This window comes from Lissotriton vulgaris, chromosome 11 (assembly GCF_964263255.1).
Source record: "Lissotriton vulgaris chromosome 11, aLisVul1.2, whole genome shotgun sequence".
NCBI classification, from domain to species: domain Eukaryota; kingdom Metazoa; phylum Chordata; class Amphibia; order Caudata; family Salamandridae; genus Lissotriton; species Lissotriton vulgaris.
The window spans coordinates 122,526,435-122,551,366 of NC_141699.1; the positions used below are offsets into that span (position 1 = coordinate 122,526,435).

The 24,932-nt window shown below is 48.8% G+C and overlaps 1 protein-coding gene and 1 pseudogene across 2 annotated transcripts in view; both read left to right on the plus strand.

Moving 5' to 3' along the window:
* The window catches only part of GCN1 (GCN1 activator of EIF2AK4), a 746,722-nt gene that overhangs the window by 575,827 nt on the left and 145,963 nt on the right, over nt 1-24,932 (plus strand). The gene's annotated exons all lie outside the window — the stretch shown is intronic.
* LOC147679356 (uncharacterized) lies at nt 1,123-23,507 on the plus strand (annotated as a pseudogene).

Here is a 24,932-nt window from a genome sequence, read left to right on the forward strand (position 1 = left end):
CAGTTCTGCCGAGGATAGATAAAAAATATATGGCTCCTGAAAATTCCCCAGCTTGCCTTATAGGACATCCAAAATTGGATTCGGTGATCGTACAGGCTGCACAGAAGCGATCTAGAAATCCTTCTTCTACAATCGCAGCCCCACCGGATAGAGACGGCAGGCGTCTGGATGCTATTGGAAAGCGTGTATCAACAATTGCAGCAACTACAGTCCGGGCTGCCAACTCATTAGCCATTCTGAGCAGAAATGACCGGCAAATGTGGTCTGACATCTTGCCATTTGTCAACATGCTTCCAGAGCCCTCCAAGTCAGAAGCTCTGAAAATACTGCGGGAAGGTGAAAGAATCTCGGCTGAGATGATTGACTCTGCAGTTGATGTAGCTTCAACTTGGTTCAGGCAGTTAGAAGGAGCTGCTGTCTTGCGCAGGCAAGGCTGGCTAAGAGCGACTTTGTTCCGCCAGGAGGTTCAAGCTAAGGTGTTAGACATGCCTTATGACTGGGAGTTTTTGTTTGGAACGCAAGTAGAGGAAGCCTTGCAGACAATAAAAAAGGACACAGAGACCGCTAGATCCCTGGGCACCTTACAAGGATCCCTGGGCACCTTACAATTTCAAAAGCCGCCCTTTTGAGGTGCGAGAGGATCGAGGATCGTAGGATCGAGGATCGTCCTCTACTAGAGAAGGTTATAGTCAGCAGTCCTCCTACAGACAAGGGAATCAACGTTCATAAACCCAACGTTACCAGTCCTACGGCCAGCGCAACACTAATTATTCCCAAAACAAAAGAAAGCCTGCCTACCGCGGAAAGGATAAAAGACAATGAGTGTCATCACCTGCAGTCTCACATAAAAATTGGAGGAAAGATCTCAAAATTCTACTCAAAATGGTCCTCAATACCATCAGACAGGTGGGTCTTGGACATTGTGGCCAAGGGCCATGCCCTCTAATTCGAAAAGTTTCCTCTAAATGTTCCCCCAAGGGGCCCACCTCCAGCTCATCTAAAAGAGTTGTTTTCCCAGATCAATTTGATGTTAAAAAAAGGAGCAATCGAAAAGGTTCCTCAGGTTCAGAGAGGAGCAGGATTCTACTCCAGATTCTTTCTAATAAAGAAAAAGTCTGGGGAATGGCGTCCAATTCTGGATCTCCGCGCCCTAAACAAGTATTTGAAGAAGCTAACGTTCCGGATGCTTTCACTCCAAGAAATACTGCATCTTCTTTCGGAGGGAGAATACATGGCCACCTTGGACCTCCAAGATGCGTATTTCCACATCCCCATTTTACCTCGTCACAGAAAGTTCCTGCGATTCAGAGTGGCTGGCAGGGATTATCAGTTCAAGGTCCTCCCCTTTGGGCTGCGTTCGGCACACAGGGTGTTTACAAAGGTCCTGGCTTCGGTAGCAGCACACCTCCAGCTGGAGGGAATACAAATATTTCCCTACTTAGACGACTGCCTTATCAAGGCGAGTTCTTACGCAAACACAGACAACCAGTCTCTCTTCCAGTTACTGGGTCTCTCCATCAATTTCACAGCAAGTCACAGCTGGAACCATCCCAAAGACAACCTTTCTTGGGAGCAACCTTGGACACACAGCTGGTCCGAGCTTTCGTATCGGACGAGAGGCAAGAAAAAATACAGGACATGGCTCGGACTTTACTATCAAGAAAGTTAGTTTCAATCCGACAATTCAAGTCTTTTCTGGGGATGGTCTCTTCTTGCATTCCTTTGATACCGAATTGCCGTCTCAAGATGAGGCCTCTTCAAGAAGAACTCAACCTGCAATGTCTGTAGGTCTCCGGCTCATTCGAGGACCTCATCCGGATCACCCCTCGCATTCGAGGTGCTCTTCTCTGGTGGATTCAAAGGAGAAATTTACAAAAGGGTTGCGCGTTCCTCCAAGACGCACCAAACTTTACAATCACCACAAACGCATCCCTCGAAGGTTGGGGAGCACATCTTCAGGAGCTGACGGTCAGCGGGAGATGGAGTCCTAAACAGAAGGTCTGGCACATCAATCTGTTGGAGCTAAGAGCCATCTTCCTAGCCCTCAAGTCCTTTAGCGCAATAGTTCAAGGGGCCACAGTATTGGTTCGCACAGACAATACTACAAGCATGCACTATTTGAACAAACAGGGAGGAACAAAATCGACTCTTCTGTCTCAGGAAGCCCAAGATATATGGGCATGGGCAATACGACACAAAATCAATCTTCTGGCGGTCCATGTATCGGGAACGGCAAACGTTCTTGCCGACACTCTCAGCAGGACAACGGTGTCCACCCAAGAATGGGAACTTCATCAACCGACGGTGGATCGGATTTTTCAGCAGTAGGGTCATCCAGATCCAGACCTCTTTGTGACCAAGAAGAACAGCAAATGCCGGTTCTTTGCAAGCTGACATCCCCACAAAGACTCTCAGGGGAATGCATTTTCGATCAACTAGTCTCAAATATATGCTTACGCCTTTCCTCCAATACCGTTGGTTCCCAGAGTTCTCTGGAAGATTAAAAAAGAAAAGTGTTGCCTGATTCTCATAGCCCCTAGGTGGCCTCACCAATACTGGTTCACCAAGCTCCTTCTCCTATCAGAGTGCGAACCAATTCAGTTTCGACAAATACTGGATCTCCTCTCTATCCAGGATGGTCAGATTTACCATCCGGACCTGACTTCTCTGAAATTTGCGGCTTGGCGCCTGAGTACCTTGAATTCACCCATCTGAATATCTCTGCAGATTGCAAGGAGGTACTAGCCAAAGCAAGAGCACCTGCTACAATAAAAACATACAGACTTAAATGGAAGAGATTCTGTATCTGGTGTCACTCGGCTGGGATTCATCCCTTTCAGGCTAAGCCAGAACAGATATTGCCTTTTTTCTTACATCTGGCAAAAACAGGATTATCTCACGCAACTCTAAAGGTTTTACTAGCAGCCATTTCAAGGTATCGTCAGGATGTGTCCACTTCTCTGTACACTTAAAGAATAATACAGCTTTTGTTGGCTTTGACTTCATCTAGAAGAGTCCGTGATGTCCAGGCTTTCACAGTCCATCCACCTTTCTTGCAGTTCACGTCAGATTCTGTAGTGCTCCGCACAAACCCAAATTTCATGCCTAAGGTGCCTTCGGACTTTCACCTGAACGAGCCAGTCATCTTAAGGAAATTTTTTCCTAACCCACAATCCCCTGCGGAAAGGGCATTGCATACACTACACATCAAGAGGTGTTTAAAGTTCTATTTACAAAGGACATCTACAATACGCAAATCTGACCAATTGTCTGTCGCCTATGGAAAATTCCGTCAAGGTCATGCCGTGTCTAAACAAACAATAGCAAGATGGATCTCTGCAGCTATTGACTATTGCTATATACAAGCAGGAAGACTTTTGCAGGCAGCTCCAAGGGCTCACTCGACGAGAGCCATGTCTTCCTCGACTGTTCTTTTCGCTTGGGTTCCTCTTCAGCACATCTGCAGGGCAGCAACCTGGGCCAGCAAGCATACTTTCACCAAACACTATTGTTTGGATGCAGCCAGCGAGACTGACGCTTCAGTGGGTCAAGTAGTTTGGTGTAATCTTTTCAGATAAGGTGAGCCTCTGTTTCCCTCCTCCTCCTACTGCTTTTCAGACGCTTGTTCATGCTTATTATTATGTACATGCTCATGTAACTGCACTTTTCATGCTTTTAGAAAATGCGACTTTTCTGTTATATGGTTATGTACTTTTTCATATGTACAGGCGTTCAAGGCATGTGGGCTGCTGAATTCATATCTGTGCATAGATCGCCCCCTAGTGTTGGGTCCGGATGATTGCACATTGTTGTCCTGAAGAGTCTTCGAAGTATCACGAGATAGGTGGCTCCTCCCCTGGACTACAGTGCGCATGGGCATCCTCTCCATCCTTAGATTGTTTTTTTCTGCCATTGGGTTCGGTGTGATTTCCAACTCTGAGTTCGGAATCGATAAAAAACCTTTCTAAAGGCCAAAAGGCCTTCGGGGTTGTCGGTATTGTTATTCGATCAGAGCCAACAACGTTATTTCTGTTGTTTTATACTCAGAACGTCGAATCGGGCCGCATGGCCTTTTCGACAACAAGGGACCGATCGTCGATGGAACGAAGTCCATTTAAAAGATGCCCCAACTGTAACTCGAAATTTCCACACATAGATAAACACCCTGTGTGTAACAAGTGTTTATCTCCTGAACACAATGAAGCTGACTGCTTAGCTTGTGCGCAGTTTCGTTCAAAGAAAACACTTCGGATTCGAAGAGCAGCGAGACAGACGATGCAGAAGCCAGTGCCTGACCCGGAGAACATCTTTGAAGACGACGAAGAGGTCGTCGAAGCTGAGGACTCAGACCAGCAGTCGGAGCAAGGGTCAGAACATGACTCCAACTACTACGTCGACGAAGAAGACGACATCGTCGAGGTAGGGGACGACGATCCAGGCATCGGAGCCGTAGAGGACGACTCCGGCGAGGCCACGGGGCCAACCGTGAGTACGGAGCCCAGTACATTTACTGATACGCTTCCAGAGGCTCAGGTCGAGGCATCGCCAGAAGGCCTTAGCCAAGATCAGCACATCGATTCTATAGCCCCGCAATTTAGCCCGGCTAAGAACATAAGGCAAGAGCCATCGGTGCAACATTACCATTCCCTGGTAATTTCGAAACCGAAAGTAAAAGAAGAAAAACAGAAACCGAAACTGATAGACTTTACAGTCTTCGGACCGAAAGGTGCGAATCCATCGGCGCCGAGCAAACACAAAATGGCCGTCGACCCGGCTGGGTCGCATATGAGGGTTGTCGAGCCGAGAGCCAGTACAACTAGGGACATGCCTAAGATAAAGGCCGTCAAACAGACGAGATCGATGTCGACGCCAGGCAACACAAACAAAGGACTCCAGCAGAAGATGGTTGTCGAACTGAAACAAAGTCGACAAGCCAAAGACGGCGCAAACAAAAACACTCGAGCCGAAGGCGAGGATCGAAGCGAAGGGGTCGGTCAAGGCAAAACATCGCTCCGAAGCAGCAAGCTCCGAAGACAACACAAGGGCAAAAAGTGGTCATAGAACAAAGAAGAACAGTTGGGTCGATGACAATTACGGCACCGAAGAAGTTCATACAACCTAAAAAGACAGTTGATGCACCAAAGTCCCTCGGACCAATAAAATTTGGACTTCCAACGCACATGCGGCAAAAAACGGTCAAAACACCTACGGAAATCGAACCGACACAAACAAGAAAGGAGATAACGGGGAAAAGAGCTCAAGCACATGAAGAGCAAGAGCCCTCAACAGAAGAACAGTCGAAACTGTATGTTGACCCCGATACTGGCAGAGTTACCCTATTAAAAAGGAAAATCAGACCAGAAACTTACTCTGACACCTACAAAATACCACTAAAAAAGAAAAGAGACTCTTCTACATCTCCAACTCTCTTTGAGCCTATCAGACCACATGTGCAAGACACTTATACATATTCTCCCACACGCACAGATGAGGATGTGGAATATGAGGATAATGAACTGTATAATTATCCTGTGGACAATGAACAGGACAACCAAAATCAACCATGGTCTGAGCCTGTAGATCCTGTAGACTCTAAGCCCATGCAAGACAATACTGCATACCCTGTTAAAACTTCGCCTACAGAGGACACCGCTGCTTTCAATGCATTAATAGAAAGAGCAGCATACAACCACCACGTGGAAATGCATGCAGACCCCATTGAGAAAGACTTCCCCTTTGACACTTTCATCACTTCTGAGAGATCAGTCAAAACATTGCCAATGTTAAAGGGGGTGCTTAAACACGCAGGAGACATATTTAAGGAAACAACCAGGACACGAGTCATTAACCCCAGAATAGAAAAGAAATATAGGCCTGCACCAGTGGACCCTACATACATTAAGGGACAGCTGCCCTTAGACTCTTTGGGTAGTATCCAATGCACGGAAACGTGCTAATTCTCAAACTAGTGGCGAGGCTCCACCTCCAGATAAGGAATCTAAAATTCTGGAGGCTTCAGGCAAAAGGGTAGCTGCTCAAGCAGCTAACATATGGAGAATTTCAAACAAACAAGCCCTGTTAGCCAGGTACGGCAGGGCCCACTACGACACACTAGAGCAAATTCTCCAGAATCTACCTGACCTTTATAAGGAACAGGCAGAGTTCCTAATACAAGAGGTAAAGTTAATATCTAACGCCGCCATCAAGTGTGCGCTAGACGCAGCAGACACAGCAGCCAGGGCTATCAATACCAGTGTCATGCTAAGACGACATGCGTGGCTACGCATATCTGGGTTTAAAAATGAGGTTCAGAGCACTTTACTCAATCAACCTGTAAACACTGATTATTTATTTGGTCCTAATGTGGACTCAATACTAGACAAAATGAAGAAAGACACCGAGATAGCCAAGTCTATGGGAGCCTTGCAGTCACAACAATACAGAGGCGGCTCCTTTCGTCGCTCCGGCAACAGAGTAGCTGCAAGAGGAGGCTCAACACAGCAAACCTCATACAACAAGGGGAATACGCAAAACACATACAACAAAAACAGTAGAGGTGGATACTGTGGCAATAACAGCAAGGGTAGAGGACGAGGGAATAACACCACCAGATCCTCTACCAATACCAAACAGTGACTTCTGGTCACTACCCCCAGACCATGTAACACCGGTCGGGGGAAGATTGCAGCAGTTCCAACAAGTCTGGGAAAACATAACTACAGACAGGTGGGTGAGGCAAATTATCCAGCATGGCTATTGCCTAGAATTAATCTCCACACCACCCAACATACCTCCAAGACACCATCCTATGTCCGCAGAACACCTACACTTATTGCAGCAAGAAGTCATCAGCATGCTACAAAAGGGGGCCATAGAACTAGTACCCTTAGAACACCAGGGTACAGGGGTGTACTCACTGTACTTCCTAATCCCCAAGACGGACGGGTCTCTCAGGCCAATTTTGGACCTCAGGCCCCTAAACCAATGCATTTTATCAGAGCATTTCCACATGCTCACTCTACAGCAGGTATTACCACTGTTGCGTCAAGGAGACTTCCTCGCAACACTAGACCTCAAAGACGCATATTTCCATATACCAGTCCACCCAGCACACAGGAAATATCTCAGGTTTACAATGCAAAATCGGCACTACCAATTCAAAATCCTTCCTTTCGGGGTGACAACAGCCCCGAGAGTATTTACCAAGTGCCTAGCGACAGTAGCTGCACATCTAAGAAGACAGCATATTCATGTCTATCCATATCTGGACGACTGGCTAATACAAGCACAGTCAGCCCAGCAATGTGCCAGCCACATGTCACGCACTATTCACCTCCTGCACAGTTTAGGTTTCTCGCTGAACTACCCAAAGTCCCATCTTCAGCCTGCCCACGTAAAACAGTACCTGGGAGCGACGATAGACACTCTGGCAGGGAAAGCACAGCCAAATTCTGTCAGAATAAACAGCATTCAAACACTAATCCAAAGATTCAGGCCCCAACACTCGCTCCCAGCCCGAGTGTTTATGCAACTAATAGACATGATGGCCTCATGCATTTTTATAGTCCCTCACGCAAGACTGCACATGCGTCCGCTGCAGGAGTGCCTAGCACGTCAGTGGAACCAGGCTCAAGGACAATTAAACGACCTAGTGTTGGTGACCAGTCGTGCATACAACTCTGCATTGGTGGAATCCACAAAACCTTTGCAAGGGACGACTGTTCCAAGAGCATGTACCACAAATAGTCTTAACGACGGACGTATCCCTGATAGGGTGGGGAGCCCATGTGCTCCACCACACAGTGCAGGGCTTATGGACCACGCAACAAAAGAAAATGCACATCAACCTACTGGAGCTGATGGCAATTTTTATGGCAATTCAAGCTTTCAAAGTACATCTGTGCAACAAGACCGTGTTGATCCGGACGGACAACATGACTGCGATGTACTACATACAGAAACAGGAAGGAACACACTCTCCACAGCTGTCACATCTAGCTCAAAGCATGTGGAAGTGGGCCATTGTTAGACCTAGGGTATCCTAGACTACATAGGGTAGCCTGGCACAGTAGGGGGAACAGCTAATCTCCAAGGCGTTGGTTAAGTGCTTACAGACCCACTCACAGTAACCCAATGACTTACCACTACAAGTAAAGGACACTACACCAAATTAGAAAAATACCAGTACCTTTTATAAAAGTTCTCTTTGATCTTTTCTTAGTCAAAAGCAGTATACATTCAGTTTAGCATAAGTTTCCATATACAATTCACAATCTTCAACACTTTTCTCAATCCAGCGAAGAAGGTACATTACATTTGAGGTAATTCACCATCAGTTACATCAGTATTGCTTCTTTAATTAGCTAATATAGAAGGGAAAATTCACTGTATAGATTCAATGCGCCATTTTACATAACCTGGCATGTACATTACCCATCTGCACTCAGGGTCCAGAACAGCTCAACAGAATTCTACCCCCAGCAGCGTTCCTCACAAAGCTTGCAGCCAGCTAGATGGCTAAAAGAAGACAAGGCAAATTAATTATGCTTTCTTGTGTCTATTCTATTACTATACCCCTATTGGAGATGTTCTGATTCAGAGTGGTTCACTGCCTGGAGGGGTTTTCAGGATGAACTCTGATTGCTACTGGCACCCTGTAGCCCAGCTTCCAATACCCTTGCTTAAGGCTCATATACTCGGTGCTCCGTTTCCCTTCTAACTCCCCCAATATCTTAATGTTATTCTCTGAGGGATAGAAACCAAGTTTCTTAAGTTCCTGTTCCAAACGGGATGCCAGTTGACAGTTAATCTCTCTGTCGGCGATTCAGGGAACACTGTACGCCGGCTGTGCCTCCTCCCGCTTCCCCACGTTTTCCCCGCTTACTTCCTCTGAAGAGAGCAACCCGGCTGGAGTTGCTCGCACGCTCCGGTGACTTGATCCAGCGCCGTAGATGAGGGCTCCGTGGGAGTTGGCGACGGGGGGAAATAAGAAGTTATTCCGGACCGTGCTGCTCCTCCTGCGAGTCTGGGTCAGCGCTTCAACCTCCTTCCGCGCTCCCTCAGGCCAAAGCTCCGCCTCTTCCTCAGCTGGCTTGGCTTCAGGCGCGCCTCCTCTGACGCCGCCGGGTTCCTCCCGTCTCCGGACTCCGCCTCTCCCTCAGCGTCGACTCCTCCCGTCAACAACACGGGACAGCTGGGCACTTCTCTCGTTTCCGGTCTCGCGTCAGGGATCGACTTGGCGTCTGCGTCTCTCACAGGTAGGAGCCACAGCTGATTCTACCGCCTTTCCCCTCAGGGTGTGACTCGGACTCGAGTGCTGCAATTGCGGCTGTCCTTACTCCTTGCCCCCGGATTCCTGGGCCAGTCAGCGCGTCACTGAGTCCAAATTCACCTGCTCTGCACACGGCCTTCAGGGCGGGGCGGTCAGGTCACTCGAGGGCCACTCTACATAGAGTCGCAGTGATTGATAAAACTTGCCACAGAGTCTCTGGTCACTGTTTATGAACGCTGTGGCAGTGGGGTTTGGTCAGCCTAAAAGGGGGCACTTCCCAGTAGTGCGACAGCCGGCCCCACAGGTCGATCTTGTCACTACTAGTGCGCAATCCTCCTCCTTAAGTCGCCTCTCTCCACACTGGTCACTCCTGATAATGCACAAAATGGCTGCTGGTCACTGGCCTTTTATAGGCTGGCCTCAGACCCCTGGAAGCCACTAGATGGTTCTGGAACCTTCCTCATGTTAGCCTATGGGTCTGCCTTCCTGGGATGTCCGTTATGGCAGTTGGTGGACACCATTTTAGGTTCCTGAGTGTCCCTAGATTTTCCAGAAGCTTAAGTAGGCCTCACAGAGTATGAAGGGGAAAATGGTGTCGTAGTCAAGGAACACCTAGCCCTCTGACAGCGCTGAAAAATCCTGGTGAACATAAAAATAAAAATAGAAACACTGGGAGGCTAAGGGTGACAAAAATAAATAACAATGGTTAGAACACCCCCAGATGCAGACAGGTCTAACAGCCATTCAAAGAAACATTTTTCTCATGGCGGAACACGTCCCAGGCAAGGACAATCAAATAGCGGATCTGCTCAGCAGACACAGCCAACAAGTGCACGAGTGGGAGATTCATCCCTCAGTGCTTCAACCATACTTCCAACAGTGGAGACAACCAGAGATAGACCTGTTCACCACAAAACAAAACGCAACATGCCGGTACTTCGCCGCAAGGTTCCCGCAGTCTCAGGGCAATGCGATATGGATGAACTGGTCAGGCAAATTTGCCTACGCTTTTCCACCAGCACCGTTGATACCGCTAGTGACACGCAAACTGCGCCAGCACTCCATGACGCTAATCCTAGTTGCTCCAACATGGGCGAGGCAACCGTGGTACACCACGTTCCTAGAACTTTCCGTGGTGCCTCATCAAAGACTAAAACTAACACCCAGTCTCTTAACGCAGAGCCATGGAGACATTCAGCACCCAGATCCGCAGCAGCTGAACCTTGCGATCTGGCTCCTAAAGTCATAGAGTTTGGCTACCTAAACTTACCTCCTGACTGCATGAACATTATCAAAGAGGCAAGAAGACCTACCACAAGAGCATGCTATGCGGCAAAGTGGAAAAGTTTAGTCATTTACTGTAACAACAATGACCTAAACCCACTAGACGCATCAACTCAAAATATCATATGCTATCTTTTGCACCTACACCGCTGCAATCTAGCCTATACATCTATAAGGATACACTTAGCTGCCATAGCAGCTTACCTTCAGAACAGGCAACACCTTTCGCTATTCAGAGTGCCTGCAATTAAAGCATTCATGGAGGGACTCAAACAAGTGATCCCCCCCCAGGACACCCACCTTCACCTATCTGGAACCTAAATGTTGTTTTAACCATACTAATGGGACCACCTTTTGAACCTTTACACTTGTGTGAAATACAATTTTTAACATGGAAGGTGGCCTTTCTCGTAGCGATTACTTCGCTTAGAAGAGTTAGCGAGCTGCAAGTCCTAACTATTCAAGAGCCATTCTTCCAAATTCACGCAAATAGGGTCGTGCTTAGGACAAACCCTAAATTCATGCCAAAAGTGGTATCCCACTTCCACATCAATCAAACAATAGAACTGCCAGTGTTTTCCCCAAATCCACAGTCAGTACCTGAAAGGGCCCTACACACACTAGATGTTAAGAGGGCTCTCCTATATTACATAGACAGGACAAAAGATTTCAGGAAGACAGAACAGTTGTTTGTTGCTTTTTCACCACAACACAAAGGCAACCCTATTTCTAAATCTGGGTTAGCCAGATGGATAGTTAAGTGCATTCAAATATGTTATCTTAAGGCAAAACGCACTTTAACAGTTCCCCCAAGAGCGCATTCAACACACAAAATGGGGGAATCCATGGCTTTCCTAGGTAACATTTCTCTAGAGGAAATATGTAAAGCAGCCACATGGACTACCATACATACTTTCACAAAACACTATTGTGTAGATGTACATTCCAAACAGCAAGCTGCTGTAGGACAGGCCGTTCTAAAAACTCTGTTTCAGACTGCTGCAGCTGGCACAGGTAGCCACCGTTAAGGGAGAGACTGCTATACATTCTACGCACAGATATGAATTCAGCAGCCCACATTCCTCGAACGGAATATGCTACTTACAAGTATGCATCTGTTCTTGGCATGTAGGGCTGCTGACATTCATATCGCCCACCCTCCTCCCCGGTGCCTGTCGCAGCTGTAGCATTCATTCATTCTAACTCTCACTTTCTTGCATGGACATCTCTTACTGTACAACACTCCACCTCTGCCACAATGGCGAAAAACAATCTAAGGATGGAGAGGATGCCCATGCGCACTGTAGGCCAGGGGAGGAGCCACCTATCTTGTGATACTTTGAAGACTCTTCCAGGACAACAATGTGCAATCATCCGGACCCAACACTAGGCGGCGATGTATGCAGAGATATGAATGTCAGCAGCCCTACATGCCGAGAACAGATGCATACTGGTAAGTAGCATATTCCTTATGCTACAAATAGCGTCTTCCAAGCACGGATATGTACTGCTATCTACTCTGATTCAGGCATGTGAATCTTTGTAAGACACCCCAATACTGGAGAAGAACAATAGTTACTTACCTGTAATCTATGGTTCTCGAGTATTGGTGTCTTTCATAGATTCACATGCAACCCACCCACCTACCCGCAGAGGTTCATAGGCTACATTGCTTTCCCATCACTCCTGTGCGAGAAAATCTGAGAGCCTGAGCCTCTGGGGAGAACTTTCTGGTGGGTGCTGTTGCCTGATTGGCTGCAGTTTGGGCTATACAAAATGACTAGGATAGTCATGGGTGTGGAAGTTTTTAGGTCTCGCCTGTCGATGCGCATGCGCATCGAGCAAGCGAGACTATGGGGGCTTATCCACTCTTTATCCACTGCAAGGAATCGTGGCGATTCCTTGCAGTGCCCGTGACTTTTAAGCTCAATGCGCATGCGCATTGAGCTTAAAAGCGGGTGCACGTCCGTCTTGTTTTACCCGCTCCGCCCCCTCCCCTTCCCGCCGTGTCCCATTTCTCCTCCCCCCTCCCCTCTCCTCCGTCCGTCTTGTTTGTTTAATTTAACCCGCTCCGCCCCTCCCCTTCCCGCCGTGTCGCATTTCTCCTCCCCCCTCCCCTCTCTTCCCTCCGTGCCGCACTCATTCCTTGCGATCTGGAGCAATGAGTGAATTTTAGAAGAACTTGCTTTAACGTTTCCTTCTAAATAGCGCTGATTATGTAGGCTCCTTTCACGGTGCTCTTAACGTGGTGTGCTCCAGCGTCTCACACGTCCGGTGACATCTCATCCGACGGTGTTCAAATCACACACACAGCAGAGTGTTCTCGTCTCGCGCTTCACGCGCCTCTCCTCGCGCTGTCTTTATACGCTTCCTACAGGATTCCAGTCACGTACAGCACATTGTTTCCAGCTTGTGCCTCACACGCCTCTGTTCGCGCTGCCTTTACACGCGCACAATAGAATGTCACGTACGACACATTGTTTCAAGCTTGAGCCTCTCGCGCCTCTGTCCACGTTGCTTCCACACGCGCACAATAGGATTTTTAAAAGATGCTACCAGCGAAACACTAAACAAACAACAGTAAGCACTTCTCACAAACACTTTTACCTTGCTAAAATAAGGTAAATAAATGTTGCTATACTGTTAACTTCAGCCGGAGTTCAGCTACACAGTCAATAAATATTTGAAGGAATCCTAAAAGTCACAAAGTACACTGACCCACTTCCAATCCATGTAAGTTATCCAAAATGACTTCCTGCACGTCGGATTCTTTTCCGATGGGCGTCCTGCATCGCCAGTAATAAAACGAAGATCCTGTTCAAGTGAATTAAAGTAGCTTTATTCACAACCATCGGAGAGGCATGTGGCCACAGTCAAACGGCAGCTTCAACTGGTCATAGCTTCCCACACACACATTCTCAATCATGACAGAATAACATTCTTAACAGAGAATGTTAGAATTAAAGGCAAAGATACAACAACATGCATTTTTTAAGTCAACTTCATTTAATGCAGTGTTCTAATTTAGCTCTTGTAAGATACCCCAGGTGGGAATTATTTTGAAGTGTAAACTGGAGCGAGGCGACATTGGCCAGTGAAAGGAAATCTGGGCTCGAGTCCTGGCTTCCCCACTTGACTAATTTTTGGTGAACCTTCCCAAATTATTTTGCTTTATTGTTACTCATTTTACCTGAATTCCAAATGTGGGACTACCAAGGAGTAAATCCTAACTTGTGTATATTTCAAAAGGCCTTCACAGATAATAACAGCATTTACCATTATTGCAGTACTCACCCTCAACCCCTCACTCACCCTCAACCCCTCACTCACCCTCACTCTCACTCATCCTCACTCACCCTCAACCCCTCACCCTCACTCACCCTCACTCACCCTCAACCCCTCACCCTCACTCACCCTCACCCTCACCCTCAACCCCTCACCCTCAACCCCTCACCCTCACTCACCCTCACTCACCCTCAACCCCTCACCCTCACTCACTCACCCTCAACCCCTCACCCTCAACCCCTCACTCACCCTTACCCTCACTCAGCCTCAACTACTCCCCCTCACCCTAAACCCCTCACCCTCACTCACCCTCAACACCTCACTCACCCTCACCCTCACTCACCCTCACTCACCCTCACTCACCCTCAACCCCTCACCCTCACTCACCCTCACCCACCCTCACCCTCACACAGTGCAATAGTTCTCAGACCATTTCAGTTAGAGCTTTTAGAAATGTTTCTGGCTTTTTTTATTTGTAATACTTTAGCATTGGCTACAGGAAACAAAAATGCTAAACATTTACAAAAAAACCCCATAAACAATTCTAAAAGCACTAACTCTAATGGTGCGAGACCTATTGCATTTCCAATGCTTGTTTCTCCTGTAGCTTTGGCTATTTTACTTCCAGGTTGGTTATTACCAAGTTTTTCTATGTTATTATAGCATATTATTGCTTTTTTATGTACCGTGGGACTCCCACTCCGACGACGGGGAATGATTCAGGCATGTGAATCTATGAAAGACACCAATACTGGAGAACCACAGATTACATGTAAGTAACTATTGTTCTTCTCCTACAAGAGAAGGTTTAGGCGTTCATACGGTCTCTTTTCCAGCCACATCGTCAACTCACATTCTGTTGCAGGGCAGGCCATTTGTGGACCTCATTCCACAAGTCAGCGTTATCGCAGATGCCTGTGGAGGTGTGCATCTTCAAGACATCTCATTGTGAGGTTTGTGGTCCCTTTGACCAACATGGTGTTAGAAAGTGCTTTCTTGCATGGTATGCCCCCACATTATGCTGAATTGCTGATGTGCTTTGACTGAGTGTGCCCTGGGCTCCTGCCAATCAGGTACCCAGGGCCTATGTTCCTTCCCTAAAACTGCATTGAAGCCTAAACCCAATTGGCATCTCTGGCCACATGTCAGCCCCTGATAAATGTTACCCTAGGTACCCAGGGCGCTGTGACCAAAGAAGGCCCGTGAGGGCTGCAGCACTTATTGTGCCACCCTTAAAGGCCCTGTGCCCTGACGCACACAACACTGCCCTGGCATACATCAGTCACCCCTCTAGCTGAGTGCCCTATGCCTGTGGTGAGGGTACAGGTGCATGAGCCCTGTACCCCTACAGTACCCAGGTCCATTCCTGGGCACTGTGAGTGCAGTGCTGCCATAAGGAGTATATGGTGCTGGGACGTTGTCATTACGAACTCCACAGCACCACAATGGCTACACTGAAGACTGGGAAGTTTGGTATCAAACTTCTCAGTACATTAAACCCACACTGATGCGAGTGTGGGATTTAATGTAAAATGTATGACAGATGACATCTTAGAGATGCCCCCTGATACTCGATCAACTCCCAGTGACCTGACTGAGTGGCTGCCAAGGCTGCCACTCCAAAAATGTTTCTGGACTCGAGAGCTTGCCGCTCTCGGGGGCCTAAAACAATGCACATCCTGGGACGAGGCGAACGCCCCCCCCCCCCCCAACCCCCTGCATTTGCTGCTTACATCAACTGGTCCCCATTGGTTCTACCCCCCCCCCCACTTTGGGCGGGAGAACTGGTGTGAAAAACAAGTGAGGAAAAGAGGTGTGCTCACCTCTGCCAACTCCCTCCCTCAGGTGGGGGGAGCAGAGGTGAAGCACAACCTCGAGTCCCCGCCATCTTGGGGATGGGGGGAATCAGCCAACCAGGGACAGGCTCCTGCCCCCCCTCCCACTGGAGAGTGGCAGAATCGGGGGTGTACCCACCCCAGGGAAGGAACCCATTGGTCCCTGACTTTTACCTACCTGTAATGTTCCTAAATTAAGTATTTAGGGGCACCTTGAACCTTCCTTCCACAGAAACAACAAGAAAAGAAGAAGAACGAGAAGCCATGCAGAGCTAACAAGAGGACGACGCCCACTGACTTGGCCCCAGCCCTACAGGCCTGTTTCCCCTCAAACCTTCTCCTTCTCCTGCGAAATCCTGGTGTGTCCTGCAGCCAGCAACCTCAAAAACCCCGGAGGACCTGCCTGCCTTCACTTCAAAGATGGAATCTCCCATAAACACCAGACTTGTTCAAACTGCAGCTTCTCGTGCCAGCCAGAGACCGCAAATCCAGTCTGCACCTGCCGAACCCAGCCCGAGCTCGAGTGGAAAAACACCATGAGGAGGTCATCCCTGCGATCCTGACCCGAGAACCGGCGAACCCTGGCCTGCCTTAAGCCTCCAGCCGATGCCTGCAGGCTAAATCCAGAAGGCCCCCCTAATCGCGACCAGTAGCTTGTAAGAAGATCTGACCCCAAAAGGCACCCCTGAACCCGACACGTTGTGTGCCCAAATTGATGGTGCCTAGCCAACCCTTAACTTCCCAACTTACCTCTCCCAAGTGGTGGTCGCACCCAGAAGTCCTTTGTCTCCCTGCCTGCAGTGCTTTTGCAAACCGGCGGTTCTCCATAGAAAACAACAGGGCACCCAATGTAGTAACAGCACTCTGCACCCATCCGCCTCAGTGCCGCTGAGGGTGCACCTTTTGTGCTACTTTGTTTCCCCATTTGCCCTGACCTTAACCGTAGGAGCTTTGCTCCCACAACCCAGTGGCCTGCTTGCCAGCAGCCACTAACCGGAGGCCCCCTATCCCCCATTGGATAACATTGGGCCTCAATACTCTGCACCGGCCGCCCTAGTGCCGCTAAGGGAGCAACAATAATGCATCACTGACCCTGGGGGACCCCTAAGTTTAACTCCCACAGTCGATTACTTACCTGAGAACCGTTAACCTGTTTTCCCTCTGTAGGATAACATTGATACTTGTTCTCCAAAAAGTTTTTAAGTGTGGAGTTTTGAAATCTAAAAATATTCCTTAAAAATTGCACAAATAGCCAAACCGTGTTTACTCACCTGTTTGCAGGAAATGTCCCAGTGCTGAATCTAGGTATCCAGCAATCCAGCACTGAGTTAGAAAAGTAACGTGAAAAGTAACTTACCTGCAATTTATTGTAGAAGCCTATTCATTTCAATGTACTGCTCTAAAAAGTTTCTAAGTGTGGAGTTTTGAAAAAATCATGCGAATAACCAAAATGTAATACCTTACCTGTTTAGAGGAAATGTCCCATTGCTGAATCTAGGTATACAGTACTGAGTTAGAAAAGTAACATAAAAAGTAACTTTCCTGCAGTTTACTGAAAAAGCCTATTCATTTCAATGTACTGTATTTGCTAAGTGTTGCATATTACTGCTCCCCTGTAAATCAGAGTACAATTCCTATTGCATTTTCAAACTGTTCTATATCCAGTAACTTATTACTGAAAAGTATTTAATGCTTACCTGTAGCAGGCCTGCTTGGTTCTAAAAATAAACATTATATTTTCATACAAACACAATTGGCCTAGAGTTCAGGTTTTGAGTGTGTGAATGCATTTGCTGACTGAGTCTGTACATCAAATGCTTAACACTGTCCTCTGATACTGCCTTTCTACTCGGACAAGCTACCACTATTAGAGAGTAAGGTTCTATCTAACTTTAACCTCTGCCTACCTCTGGGGACACTTGGACTCTATACACTCTATACATATCTTGAACCTTTTTTTCTGCACCAGGGACTACACAGAATATACTCCTTGGTCTTTAAGATGAAGTGGAACTGGCTCAGTTGCACATTTACATAATACAATTATTTTCATTCCTGAGGGGCTGCCTTACTATTGGTATTGAAGGAACTGGTGGCGGATTGGCTTTGAAAAATACATGAGAAACAGTATATTTAGCACCCATTTGTCTCGTGTAAATAATGTTCACTCTTCCAGATTAAAAGGTACAGCTGCCCCTGGAGTGGGACAGTACTAAAACTATAGACTAACACTATATAACATGCATACAACCAGTGCTACAATTTAGAAGAAGACCAGGGCTCTTATTGCAGGGAAGTAAAGTGAGTAGTGACCACTATGATGCATAAAAACTAAATCGGAGGAGGTATAGGCCTGAAAATGTTTGTCACTGACAATCTATTTGCTAGATTTCAAACTAACAAACTCTATGGCTAGTGTTATCATATTAGGTAGCGTTTGGTGCGTTTGAATCGCCCTCGAACTCCTTAGGTTTCTCTACAAGTTTTGTCAATCGTACTAGTGAATAGGACAAGTGCCAGAGACTCAACAATGGAATAGGATTTATATAATCTACTTATTCAAACAAGGGCAACAGATCCAGGGATCCTAGGTCTAGATATTGATTCCTAGAGAATTAGAAGGTGAAGGAACTGTGCTCGAAGCTCTGGACCGTGGTAGCTTCGTCAAGTCAAGTAGGGTTATGTGTTTATGAGCTAATGTCCCTTCTTTTTGAACAAATACTTAGTCAACGAGGATAAATCCTTATTATCAAATGTTTCGTTGATAGAGGGCTATTGTTCCATTTCCAGTAATTAGCCACTTATATAATCCTTTACACTCTTTGTTGGTTTCATCAGTTTTTATTAAGGAAAACAGTCAGCTTTTTTTGACAGTGAGGAAGACAGCCGACACTTGTTTCGCCCTTTGTGGCAGATCATGACAGGGCTTTCTCAAGGCTGCAACAGAATAAGAGTTCAATCAATGTTTTGTAAACAGCAAGAGAGTGACCCCAAAGATCCGGCGCTCTGAGAACCCGGCGCCCACTCAAATCCCCGAAGCTGGGCATCGATGCGCACCCAGGCCGCCAGCGGCTCCATGGCATGCGCCTATAGATACGGGGAAAGGGGGCAGCCCCGCTGAATAGAAAAGGGTCTGGAGAGCGCTCCCGCCACCCGCACCGACGCCGTCAAGTCAGTGTACAATAGCATCAGATAAGCTAGAAATCTCGGGCCGAAGTTGAGTCTGCGTAATAAGGCGAAGAGATACACCCAACTCGAGTCAAAGGCCCTATCATGTCGGCCAACAAGAGTGCCGCAAGTTCACCCAGCTGGCCGCCACCACCACATGTGTGCACCTGATATGACGCGCCGCCCTCTGGGGCATGATCCCAGCCTGGTCGGGGTGCACCAGAGTGGAAATGTGTGGTAGAAGCCGGCTGGCCACTGCCTTGGCCAAGACCTTCGCCTCCACGTTCGGGAGGGAGATGAGACGGTACGACGTGTGCTGCTCCTGAGGGATGCCAGGTTTCAGGAAGACCACCACCTCCGCATGCCTCCAGTCCGGAGGAAGCGAGCAGGCCCTCCTGCGCCTTCTCCACCACCGGTCTAAAGTGTGGTGCCAGCTGTACAAAACATTTTTTTTTAAACTCGCTGGGGAATCCGTTCAGTCCCGGAGCCTTCCCCGGATTCAGTTCCCCAGAGCAGTGCCCAACTCCTCATCCGTCAGTGGCCGATCTAGTCGGTCTTGCACCTCATCAGAAACGGCCTTGGGTGGTAAGTCATCTATAAATTTAGCTATGACGGCGGCTGTAAGGCATTCTTTCGGTGCTTAGAGGTCCTCATAGTATGTAGCAAAGCTTTCTGCAATAGCTTGGGGCTCGATAACCGCCACCCCGGCCGGGCCCAGGACTCTCGGTAGAGCCTGGAAATGAAAGGCACCCTGGCATAGTCGATGCAGAATCTTGCTGGATTGGTCCCCCCATTGATACACCCTACTACGCGTTGCCAGTCAAGCCTGGCGGGCCTCGTCCATCAGCTGGGCTGCATAGTTTTGCTGAACCATTATTTGTTGCCGTCTGACCAGGCCGGTTCCAGCGCCTCCACTTCAGCCTCTACACGCAACAGTTCCTTCTTGCGCTCCCTACTTGCTGCCACACACCAGGAAATATCTACCCCTCTCAGCATGGGTTTTAGTGCCTCCACAGTACTGCGGCAGAGGAAACGGACCCTACATTAACTGTCAAGTAGTGATCTATAGCTTCGGTCAGATGCTCCCTGTAGTCCTCTTTTCTGCAGATGCCACACCGACATGCGCCATCTGAGTGGTTGCCGCCCTGGACCTATCTGTGGTGTAAGGGTCACCGATGAATCATCTGGCAAGCCCCTTGGTAAAATATCTGCCGACACCACCATATGCACTATCACCCTGGGGACGAAAAGGTAGTCAGTATCGAAAATTAATCATATATTATGGAGAGATATGTGTATTCTCGACGTCACCTGCATCCAGCCAGTTGTATCAGACACCCCAATAAGCATTTATGACCTTGACTGGTATGGACGCTTCTCCGTGTGTGTGCTAATCTGTGAGAACCCATAGTGGACGACAAATCTAAAAACAAGAACAACCCCTCTCTCCATAACAGCCCCCCCACCCCATACCTCACAAACGTTGAAGTATCTGTCACTGTCAGATAGGAGCTGAATCCCCAGCCGGGGGACAGGAACCATACCGCCCAATGGATCCTCAACTGACAACCCATGCCCCGTGGGCAACTCCCCCGCCAGCAGCTGCTTGGCAGAGATATCAGCCCGAATTCCAAGCCTATCCGGCAATTAGTTCACAGTCCGAGGTCCCACAGCCCCAAATGAACCCAAGGATTAGTCCGCCGAGGCCTGTCTTTCAGAAGCGGAGCCCCCGCGAGAGGGCGATTCTGGATTGGGAACGACACCTGCACCTCAATCTCCTGCTTCTCTTCAGCTGGCCCCGGGGTCCCCTCTGGGCTGCCTCGCTAGAGGATGAATCCGATTCCCCACCAGGTGGTGTATGGTCTCGCACCCGCACTGTCTCATCAGTCCATTTAAAAACCTGCTCAGTGGTATCAAAGAAGTGCGTACGAGAGCGGTACACCACTTTCAGGCGGGCTGGTAATAACAGGGCATACAGGAGCTTGAGGTCCCGGAAGCGGGCCTTCGCCGCAAGAAACATTGCCATTGCTGCTACACCAGTGGTGTGTAATCCGGGAATATAAGGATGCGTGCATTGTTATAAATAAGGGGTTCCTTGGCTTGGTCTTGCTTCAAGATAGTGTCACGGTCCAAGTAATTTAGGAGTTTTGCTATGATTGGTCGCGGGCGAGCCCCTTGCGGGGGCTTCTGCATAAGTGCCCTGTGTGCCCGTTCCACTACAAAGCACCGGGCACGCCCCTCTGCATCCTCCACCCGCATTGCCAGTCCCTTTTGGATGGTTTCCATGGCCGCAGCCTTCTTCTTCAGGGTAGTGACATCATCTTCGACCCCAGAGAGGCGAGTCTCGTCCTCCGTAATGCGTGCCACAGCGTTGCACAGATCTTGTCGCAGCAGCATGATATTGGAGCCGACTGTCCCAATTTTTGCGTCAAGCATTTCCCTGGATTGGGTAATAGCCGCCAGGAGTGTTGCGTAATCGGACACCTGCCCCTGCTGTCCCAGCCGCCGGTTCCGCCCCGGTGAATTTGTCGATTGGGCCCTGTTTGATCTGCCCCCACTGCCTTTATCTCGCGTCCTGTCGATCAACAAGGCGCTCCAAACAGGCACCCAAGGGCGTCAGATGCGAGTCACTCCAGCGGGCAAGCGCAGTCCGAGTTCACCGCCACGCGGTTCACTTCCAGGAAGGTCTCGCACCCCCCTCCTCCTTGCGGCCCGACACGACCGCTGGACCCCCAGCCGGCACCTGCCCTGATCGAGTGGAGAACTGGGGGGAAGGAGGGCTACACGTTTCCAGTAGTCCCACTCCTGCCCGGGATCCTTGGCCCCACGTCCACTCCAGGAGCCTGCACCTTCCCTGGTACCAACGGGAGTCTAACCCGCGTCTGGGACCAGCATCCTCACCTTCAGCCCCGCAGCAGCGACCCAAAACGGCGGTTCACACCACTAGCAGTGATTAAAACCAGCAGCCACCCGCCGGCCGCAGCCTCACCAGGGGTACAGAGCCGGAAAAAAGCTCAGTCCCTGGACAGGCCCCAGACACCACTCTGTCCCGTCCAACCAGCTCCAGGGGCCTGATTCTTATCCAGGCGGGCCCTCCGGTATTCCTCCACTCTGGGGCACTGCCCCTCCCCCTCCGCCCCCCCCCTCATCCCCCCCTCCCTCAGCCCGACACAGCCGCCGAGTATCACTGCCGGTAGATGGTGGAGGAGATCAGATGATACAGGGGAGGAGCAGTCAAAGCAGACCCCACAATCATTAGCATTTGGGTCCCAGTGTCACAACCACTCTTTCTTATCTGCAGATGTCCGCGCGGCCGCCCCGGGGCTGCACAATATGGCCGCCGACTCACCATCGCAACTACCGCCAAAAGTTTCTACCTCTGTGGCCCGATTCGGCCACCGACACACGCCGCAGTCCTCTTCAGTGTGTGGGGCTCTCTGCTGTCTCACTTGGGCTCCCCTCTGCCAGACAGTCGCGGGGGACGCCGGTAGTCTCGCGGCCCACCCACCAGCCGGTCCATTGTCCGGGCCCCGCCTCCACCCTATCAAGTCAGGAGATTTCCCGGCTTCGCGCAGAGCGCCTCCTTCATAGGCCTCGGCCGCATTCGGCGTTCTTATTTTCGCCGCTGCTCCTTCTACCGCTTCGGGACTCGCCCGGGAGGATGACCGAGCTTTCCGGTGGCACTCGGTCTGTGTTTATACCGACTCTAGGTCGGATAGGCAGGATCAATGTAAAGGATAATGCGGGGCTGGTCGGAGCGCGATCAAGACTCAACCGCCATCTTCTCTGGCCAAGCCACCCCCCCTGATATCTGTTTTTGACTGCAACGTTAATAACTTAAGTGAGTTTGAGATCCTTCTGCTATGTTTTCAGTTAAAACCTTCTTAGCCCAACTACTCCCTCCCTGCCAGTCATTAGGTTTTGGCGTGTCAAATACCGCCCGAGTCCAGTTAATAGGCACATAGTTCTGTGTTGAGGGCCTTTAGCCAGTCTTTCCGAGTCCTGTAACCACATTAGAGTTGAGCATTTGTAAAGTTTCAATTATTATAGCGGAACAAAGGTTGTTAAGGGTCAGTATCCACTATGCAGTCCCCTGCGGTATAAAGCGTTGGGAGCACTTATAAAGAAATGGGTTGGTGGCAGTCGTTTTTCAGGCTCTGGGGCGCTTGCCGGACTGGAGCACCCACCACAGTCTAGGTCTCAACCAGTGACCGCTGGTAAGTGGAGTTAAGGGTTATGGTCAAGAACTAAACAGGCTATATTGATGTATCAAGCGGTTGAAAGTCTGCACATCTACCTGCTGCCAATGGTATGCACACCTGATGGCAGGAATGCAGAGACTAAGCTAGTGTCTTGAGCTGGATGGAGGCCGAAGCATACACCCTAGGATTATTGTGAAATCTAGGAATGGGCAGGCTGACCAGGATGTCTTGTATGTCCTTGTCCTCAGACTTTGTGTTTTCGTGATGAAAACCTTGTTACTCCTGGACAGATTGGTCCTTCCTACCTATCAGTTTAGATACATTGTTTATAAGATTTCAGATGAAGCACAAGTTACCGCAAACAGCAGGCAAGAGGAGGTCCTAAATGATGCAGTCCTACTACAGGCCATGGATTTCACCAACAGCAGCCCTATCAGTCACACAGCAAACAAAGCTCTGTAGCATAAATGGCAATGGCAGAGGTGGCTCCAACAAGAACATCTTTGCCTGCAAGCAGTGACTCGCCCATCATTTCACTTGATCACAGAACACCTGTCTAGGGACGATTGAGGGTATTCTTTCCACAGTGGAACGAAATAACCTCTGAAAATTGGGTGCCATCTGTTGAACTGAGGTGGTTACCACACCACCAAACACAGCTCATCATCGCCATGTAATTAATCAAGACCTTCTATGCAGGACGATGTGCAGGTGCTAATGGCCAACAGCACTTTTGAACCCGTAACCCCTCACCAATGTAGTCATTTAGTCTATCCCCTCGTCTTCCTTAGCCCCCAAACTCTCCAGCAGATCCCAGATCTCGGGCACCTCAATTGGGATATCCTGTCAGAGCACTGCTCTACTCCACAAGATGTCATCCTACTGCTCCCCAGAGATTGATAACATTGTGACCTTCAACTTGAAGGACCCACACTTACACATCCTCATTTACCCAGTGCAGGTATCCATCTTGTGGTATATGGACAACTCTACCAATTCAAACTAGTCTGCTTCAGGGTCACAACGGCCCTGAAGGTGTTAAACAAATGTGTTAGAAGTGGTGGCTAAAGACCTGCACAGAAATGCCTTTTATGTTTTTCCTTACCTAAACCATTGGCTGATAAAGAGCAGCAGCCAACAAAGATGCCCAGCACTCACTTGAACAACATTGTCTTTGTTGCACATGCTAGGTTTCATAATCGGTGCCAAAAAGTTGTATTACGTACCACAGCATCTCCAGTCTCTTCTAGGAGCTGTCCTGAACTCCATCTCAGGAAATTAAGAGACGTGTGATGGCAATCTAATGACTCTTACTTCTTTTTTCAGACATCACATCCTAACACATTAAGGACAGCAATGAAACTGTGGTCGATTACTACATCAAGATTAGCCATAGTGCTGCACTCAAGACTACACATGCATCCTCTGCAGGAGCGCTTAGCTAGGCAGTGGTCACAAGTTCAGGGTCATGGGAAGATCTAGTGTTGGTTGGGCCCAGAACCTAGCATGCACTCCGAAGATAAAACAAATGTGTTGCCAGGCAGGCCAATCCTGGACTAATCACTGCAGCTGACTATTACTGTAACTGTTAAAAGAAGATGTACAAATGCTCCTACCCAAACGTACTGTCAACCCATGCCCCCTCAACAGTGGGTGCAGTAAGTCTACTCCCTGTGCTTTCTGACCCCTAAGAAAGATGGGACTCTCTGACCTATCCTATACCTCCGGCATCTAAACATCAACATACTGTTGGAGCACTGCCATATGAGCACCTTGTAGGGCCTTATTCTTCTTCTTTTCCCAATGTAGCCTGGTATTTGGTGCAACTTTGACTGAAGTGCTCTGGGTTCTGCTAGCCGGGTCCCCAGTGTCAGTGTTCTTTCCCCA